Source organism: Musa acuminata, unplaced genomic scaffold (genome assembly GCF_036884655.1).
Source record: "Musa acuminata AAA Group cultivar baxijiao unplaced genomic scaffold, Cavendish_Baxijiao_AAA HiC_scaffold_1136, whole genome shotgun sequence".
NCBI lineage: Eukaryota > Viridiplantae > Streptophyta > Magnoliopsida > Zingiberales > Musaceae > Musa > Musa acuminata.
In genome coordinates, this window is record NW_027021348.1 from 4,260,001 (window position 1) to 4,267,500 (window position 7,500).

Below are 7,500 nucleotides of genomic sequence, written 5' to 3' on the forward strand. Positions count from 1 at the left end.
CGGCACGCGAAAACGGCTCCGTTTTGGGCTGTTTTGGGGCTGTTTTGCTCGGTTTGGTGAACGGTCGCTTTGCAACGCTGCAGCTTGTTCGAACTTACATATTTACAAGCAAAATGACCCAAAACCATAAGAAAACATGCTGTCAAGCAGCTGTACATGCGGGTGCGAGCGACGAACGGTTCGTTGAACGGAGTTGTTGCGGGTGCGCGACGACCGTTCGTGACATTCTCCCCCACTTAAACTGTCGACGCCCTCGTCGACGCTTGTTGGTAGTTGTTGATGACTTCTTCTTCATGTCGCAGGGCGTCTTCAGGCTCCCAACTGGCTTCAGTTCGGGGAAGCTTTCGCCACTTCACCAAGTACTCTGTCTGCTCTGCTCCGTTGGGTAGCTTTATCTTGCGATCCGCCAGAATGGTTTCCACTCGCTTCTCGTAGGAGGCTGTGATGGGAGGTAGCCGAGTTGGAATACTTCGAGAAGCATCTTGCGGATCCGAATGGTAGGCCTTCAGGTTGCTGGCGTGAAGAACGTTGTGAATTTTGAACCACGCCGGCAGCTGCAACTTGTAAGAAACATTGCCTACTCTGCTGATAATTGGGAAGGGCCCTTCATACTTACGCACCAATCCTTTGTGGACTCTTTTCCTGAAGAATTGGAGTGATGCTGGTTGGAGCTTTACCAACACCAAGTCGCCAACTTTGAACTCTTGTGGTCGCCTTCCCAAGTCTGCCCACTTCTTCATCCGTTTTGCCGCCTTCTCCAAGTAAGCCCGCGCAATATCGGCATTTCGATGCCACTCCTTTGCGAAATGGTAGGCTGATGGACTACTCCCAGTATAACCAATTGCCATAGTGTGCGGAGTCGACGGTTGTTGTCCTGTGATAATTTCGAAGGGGCTCTTGTTGGATGCAGAGCTCCGCTGCAAGTTGTAGGAGAATTGGGCGATGTCCAACAGCTTCACCCAATCTCGTTGATTGGCACTCACGTAGTGCCGGAGATACTGCTCTAAGAGCGAATTTATTCTTTCAGTTTGACCATCCGTCTGGGGGTGGAGGCTTGTAGAGAAGTATAACTTTGACCCCAACAATTTGAATAGCTCGGTCCAGAATCGTCCCAGGAACCGAGCGTCTCGATCACTAACAATATTGTGTGGGACTCCCCAATACTTCACTACACCCTTCATCATCAGTCTGGCCGCCTCTTCAGCTGAACAGTGTAGGGGAGCAGCAATGAAAGTTGCATACTTTGAAAACCGATCGACCACCACAAGTATCGATCCAAGTCCCCCTACAGGCGGCAAGCTAGATATGAAGTCTAAGGAAATGCTCTCCCATGGCCTTTCTGGTACAGGCAACGGCTCCAAAAGTCCCACCGGCTTCCGTTGCTCCACCTTGTCTTGTTGGCAAGTAAGGCATGTTCGAACATACTCCTCCACATCAATCCCCATCTTTGGCCAGTAGAAGGCCCTCTCCACGAGAGCCAATGTTCTGTGAATGCCGGGATGTCCAGCCCAAAGGGAATCGTGACACTCTTTCAAGAGTTCACGCCTTAAATTGTCCACTCGGGGAACATAAACTCTATTCCCTTTTGTGTAAACAAGTCCCTCCTGGCCCCAAAATCGTCGTGCCTTGCCTTCTTTGATGAGCTGCATCAGGATAACTGCCTGGGGATCACTATACAGTCCATCTCTGATTCGAGAAAGGAAGTTGGAATGTAACTGACTTGTTTGGCCTCTGCCCTCCAGTTGTGCAGCATTCACGCACTCCACCTTCCGACTCAGCGCATCGGCCACGACATTCGCCTTCCCGGGCTTGTATTCCATTGCCATATCAAATTCAGCCAGGAAGTCCTGCCACCGTGCTTGCTTTGGGGAGAGCTTCTTCTGAGTTTGGAAATAACTCAGGGCGATGTTGTCTGTCCTCAGCACAAATCGCGACCCGAGGAGGTAGTGTCGCCAAACTCGTAGGCAGTGGATCACCGCTGTCATCTCCTTCTCATGCACTGGATACCGCCTCTCGGTCTCGTTGAGTTTGCGGCTCTCGTAGGCCACCGGATGACCTTCTTGCATGAGTACTCCACCAATAGCAAAGTCCGAAGCATCGGTATGGACTTCAAAGGGCTCTCCATAGTTTGGCAATTTGAGCACTGGTTCTTCCAGAACAGCAGCCTTCAGATCTTGGAATGCTATCTCACATTTGTCAGACCACTTCCAAGGCTGCTCCTTCTTCAGCAACTCCGTCAGTGGGGTTGCCCGCTTCGAATATCCTGAAATGAAGCGTCGATAGTAGTTGACGAATCCAAGGAAGGATCTCAACTCTGGCACCTTCTTTGGTGTTCGCCATTCCGCAACTGCTTGCACCTTCGACTTGTCCATCCGAATGGAGCCACCACCGATTCGATGCCCTAAGAATAGGATCTCAGTTTGAGCAAAGTAGCATTTCTCCCTTTTTACGAACAAAGTGTTCTCCCTGAGAACCTTGAAAATCGTCCGAAGGTGCTTGACGTGCTCCTCGAGCGTTTGGCTGTAGACGACGATATCGTCCAAGTAGACGACCACGAACTTATCCAAATACTCCTTGAATAGTTGGTTCATGAGAGTACAGAATGTGGCCGGAGCGTTGGTTAAGCCAAAAGGCATCACCAAGAACTCAAACGCTCCATACCTGGTCACACAGGTAGTCTTCGCTTCGTCGCCTTCAGCAATGCGCACCTGCCAATACCCCGACCGAAGGTCGAGTTTTGAGAAATACTTGGCCTTGCCCAGTTGGTCGAACAAGTCCGCGATGAGCGGGATGGGATACTTGTTCTTCACCGTTACTTTGTTGAGGGCTCGATAGTCGACGCATAATCGGAGGCTCCCATCTTGTTTCTTCTGGAAGAGAACTGGAGCTCCGAAAGGTGCTTTTGAGCTGCGGATGAGACCACCGCTTAGCAGTTCACCTAACTGCTTCCTGAGTTCGGCCAACTCTGGCGGGGGCATGCGGTAGGGTGGTCTCGCTGGAGGCTTCACTCCTGGCTCCAGCTCGATACTGTGATCCACGCCTCTGCGTGGTGGGAGAGTCTTCGGCAACTCGGGTGGCATAACGTCTTCGAACTCCTTCAAGACGTTCGCCACTACAGCAGGTTCTTGAATGGCCTCTTCGTTGAGTGGCTCTAGCTTCATAGCAGCCACGAATGTCAGTTCGCCCTTTCGCACCCCTTTCTTCAATTGTAAGGCCGAAATGTGTTGGGGCTCCTTGGTTCCTCTCCGAGAGACGGGAACCACGCAGGGGTCATCGCCTCCCATCATACATAGGGAGTTTAAGAACGGCATCGGCACCAACTTCGCCGCATGCATAAACTCCATTCCAAGAATCACTTGGAAGTCGTCCAGTGGCACGGCCATCATGTTGGTGTTACCGCTCCAAGTCCCGATTTTGATAGGAACACCCTTCGCCAACCCGGAGATTCGCCTGGCCTCCGAGTTCACCGCCTTCATTCGGCTTGGGCTCTTCTCCAATGTCAACCCAAGTCGCTGTGCTTCGCGATCGGCTATGAAGTTGTGGGTAGCGCCCGTGTCCACCATTGCACGGGTCGTTTGGCCATTTAGCTTAATGTCCACATACATTAGTTCGCTGCTTCCTGCTTTTTGTGCCTTCGTCTTCGTGTTCTCCCCCACTTGACCCCGCATAGCGTTCAACAGACGCATTGCTCCCATTCGGGGTCCTTGCGACTCCTCCTCGTCGCTGCTGGATTCTGAGCTGCTCGAACTAAGAGCAACAGCTTTGCCCTTGTCCGATCGGGGAGGGTGGATGGAAGCTGTCAAAGCGTTGAGTGCCTGCTTCTGTGGGCACTCCCTTACCATGTGCGGTCCTCCGCACAAGAAGCATCCTCCAGGTTTTGAGGCCTTGCCTTTTGGGTTCGGCCCTTTGTGGGAGCTCTTCTTCTTCTGTTCGCCCCCGAGATCTTTCCCTCGAGAATGTTTTGGAGGGCGATTGCTTGAAGATTGTTTCCTTCTCGCTGGGTCTTCAGAGGAAACGAAGTCGGTGAGCCTTTCTGCAGCTGCAATTGCCCCGACCACGTCGGTAACATTCCTTCGATTCAGCTCTTGCTGAGCCCATGGTTTCAGACCATCAAGGAAGCTGAACAACTTGTCCTTCTCGGACATGTCCTGTATGTCCAGCATCAGTGCAGAAAACTGCTTTACATAGTCTCGGATGGTGGTACTTTGGCGGAGTTGTCTCAACTTCCTTCTTGCGACGAACTCTGTGTTCTCCGGTAGGAACTGAGTTCTCAACTCCCGCTTCAAGTCTTCCCATGTGTCGACTCGACACCGACCTTGTTGGATCTCCTCCCAACGAGTTCGCCACCAAAGTTTCGCATCTCCATTCAGATACATTGTTGCTATTGAAACTTTGGTATCTTCAGAATCGGGCCTCGTAGCTCGGAAGTATTGCTCCATGTCGAACAGAAAGTTCTCGAGCTCCTTGGCATCTCTGGCCCCTCCGTATCCATGGGGCTCAGGTGCCCTCAAGTTTTGTGGCGGTGCAACGCGGGTGTTGCCTCCTCCCGCATTTAGCATTCTTGTGAGCATAGCCACCTTCGCCGTGAGTTCCGCCACAACGTCTTGCAAGTGCTGCACGGAGTCCTTGGTGTCATCGGACAGTCGGTCGACTAGGGCCTCGACCTTGTCGATCCTGGACTCCGCTTCCTCTTGCGAGCTCTCTACCCCAACAAGTCTTTGTTGGCCATGGTAGAGTTCCTCCATGCTCGCTTCCAGAACATCTAGGCGGGTTTCCGCCGTCGTGAGTCTCTCCTTATGACTCTTTTTTCCTGTTAGCGCACCAGATTGCGCTTCCTCCGCTCGCGGAGAGTTGCCAACTTCTCGCTCATCCTGTTCGCTGCCGCGATCCTCGTGAGCGGCTCCAACAGCATGAGAGCGAGTGTGCACATGCAGCCCACCTGCGGCTGCTTGGGGCAAGGTTCCGGCTTGCCCCGTCTTGCTTGATTCGCCACGATGCTTTGCCATGGCGAAGTTGCGAAGTTCGTTCGCTGTTCGATCGAAGAGCTTGCCCGCTCTGATACCACAATGTCACGACCTTAGCTGGAATTGCCTAAGGCGTGAGGCACCCTTGCGGCCAAAGACGCGAACTTAGCTTGCGTTGCCTAAGTCGCGGGTCACCCTCGTTGCAAAGACGCGAAACTTAGCTTGCGTTGCCTAAGTCGCGCTTTGCCCTTGCGATCTTGCTCCGCAAGGATCAGCCACTTTGTAACCTCTCGCAGGTCCCGAAGGACCTGTAAAAGAGAAAGAAAGTTAGATCGAAAGAACGAGCAACGGACAAGTCCCGAAGTCTCGCGAAAAGGGAAGCTTTACAAGCAAATCGTCGAACACCTTGTGTGCACAAGAGAAAAGAGGGAGGGGGAGAAAAACAAGGCTTTCAAGGATGAACGAACAGCTGCAAGCCCACAAACAGCCGCTCACCTGGTCCCGGACGCAACACCAAGTTCCCGTAAAGGTCACGTGCGAACTTGCGAAAGAGTGTTCAACGCCCGGTATATAACCGAAGCCCCATCCAGCCATGTGCCACCCGGGGGGTTCCTGGGGTCTGAGCTGGCTGACATTTTGGTGAGCGGAGGCAGCACTCCGCTCACCTCCCGCGGCACGCGAAAACGGCTCCGTTTTGGGCTGTTTTGGGGCTGTTTTGCTCGGTTTGGTGAACGGTCGCTTTGCAACGCTGCAGCTTGTTCGAACTTACATATTTACAAGCAAAATGACCCAAAACCATAAGAAAACATGCTGTCAAGCAGCTGTACATGCGGGTGCGAGCGACGAACGGTTCGTTGAACGGAGTTGTTGCGGGTGCGCGACGACCGTTCGTGACAGGGTGGCACAGGGCTGGATGGGGCTTTCGTATAGCAGGGACGGTGATGCCTCTCGCTTCGCTCGCTGTCCGCCGCTCGCTGCTCGCTCGCGCAGCCAAAAATGGCCAGTTTTGGCCCGTTTTTGGGCCGTTTTGGCCTGTTTTTGGGCTGTTCTTGCGTCGCGCGGTGACCGTCGTGAGCGGAGCAAAATGTCAGCCATCTCAGCACCCTGGAACCCCCCGGGTGGCACAGGGCTGGATGGGGCTTTCGTATAGCAGGGACGGTGCTGCCTCTCGCTTCGCTCGCTGTCCGCCGCTCGCCGCTCGCTCGCGCAGCCAAAAATGGCCAGTTTTGTCCCGTTTTTGGGCCGTTTTGGCCTGTTTTTGGGCTGTTCTTGCGTCGCGCGGTGACCGTCGTGAGCGGAGCAAAATGTCAGCCATCTCAGCACCCTGGAACCCCCCGGGTGGCACAGGGCTGGATGGGGCTTTCGTATAGCAGGGACGGTGCTGCCTCTCGCTTCGCTCGCTGTCCGCCGCTCGCCGCTCGCTCGCGCAGCCAAAAATGGCCAGTTTTGTCCCGTTTTTGGGCCGTTTTGGCCAGTTTTTGGCCTGTTCTTGCGTCGCGCGGTGACCGTCGTGAGCGGAGCAAAATGTCAGCCATCTCAGCACCCTGGAACCCCCCGGGTGGCACAGGGCTGGATGGGGCTTTCGTATAGCAGGGACGGTGCTGCCTCTCGCTTCGCTCGCTGTTCGCCGCTCGCCGCTCGCTCGCGCAGCCAAAAATGGCCAGTTTTGGCCCGTTTTGGCCAGTTTTTGGCCTGTTTTTGCGTTGCGCGGTGACCATCTTGAGCGGAGCAAAATGTCAGCCATCTCAGCACCCTGGAACCCCCCGGGTGGCACAGGGCTGGATGGGGCTTTCGTATAGCAGGGACGGTGATGCCTCTCGCTTCGCTCGCTGTCCGCCGCTCGCTGCTCGCTCGCGCAGCCAAAAATGGCCAGTTTTGGCCCGTTTTTGGGCCGTTTTGGCCTGTTTTTGGGCTGTTCTTGCGTCGCGCGGTGACCGTCGTGAGCGGAGCAAAATGTCAGCCATCTCAGCACCCTGGAACCCCCCGGGTGGCACAGGGCTGGATGGGGCTTTCGTATAGCAGGGACGGTGCTGCCTCTCGCTTAGCTCGCTGTCCGCCGCTCGCCGCTCGCTCGCGCAGCCAAAAATGGCCAGTTTTGTCCCGTTTTTGGGCCGTTTTGGCCTGTTTTTGGGCTGTTCTTGCGTCGCGCGGTGACCGTCGTGAGCGGAGCAAAATGTCAGCCATCTCAGCACCCTGGAACCCCCCGGGTGGCACAGGGCTGGATGGGGCTTTCGTATAGCAGGGATGGTGCTGCCTCTCGCTTCGCTCGTTGTCCGCCGCTCGCCGCTCGCTCGCGCAGCCAAAAATGGCCAGTTTTGGCCCGTTTTTGGGCCGTTTTGGCCAGTTTTTGGCCTGTTCTTGCGTCGCGCGGTGACCGTCGTGAGCGGAGCAAAATGTCAGCCATCTCAGCACCCTGGAACCCCCTGGGTGGCACAGGGCTGGATGGGGCTTTCGTATAGCAGGGACGGTGCTGCCTCTCGCTTCGCTCGCTGTCCGCCGCTCGCCGCTCGCTCGCGCAGCCAAAAATGGCCAGTTT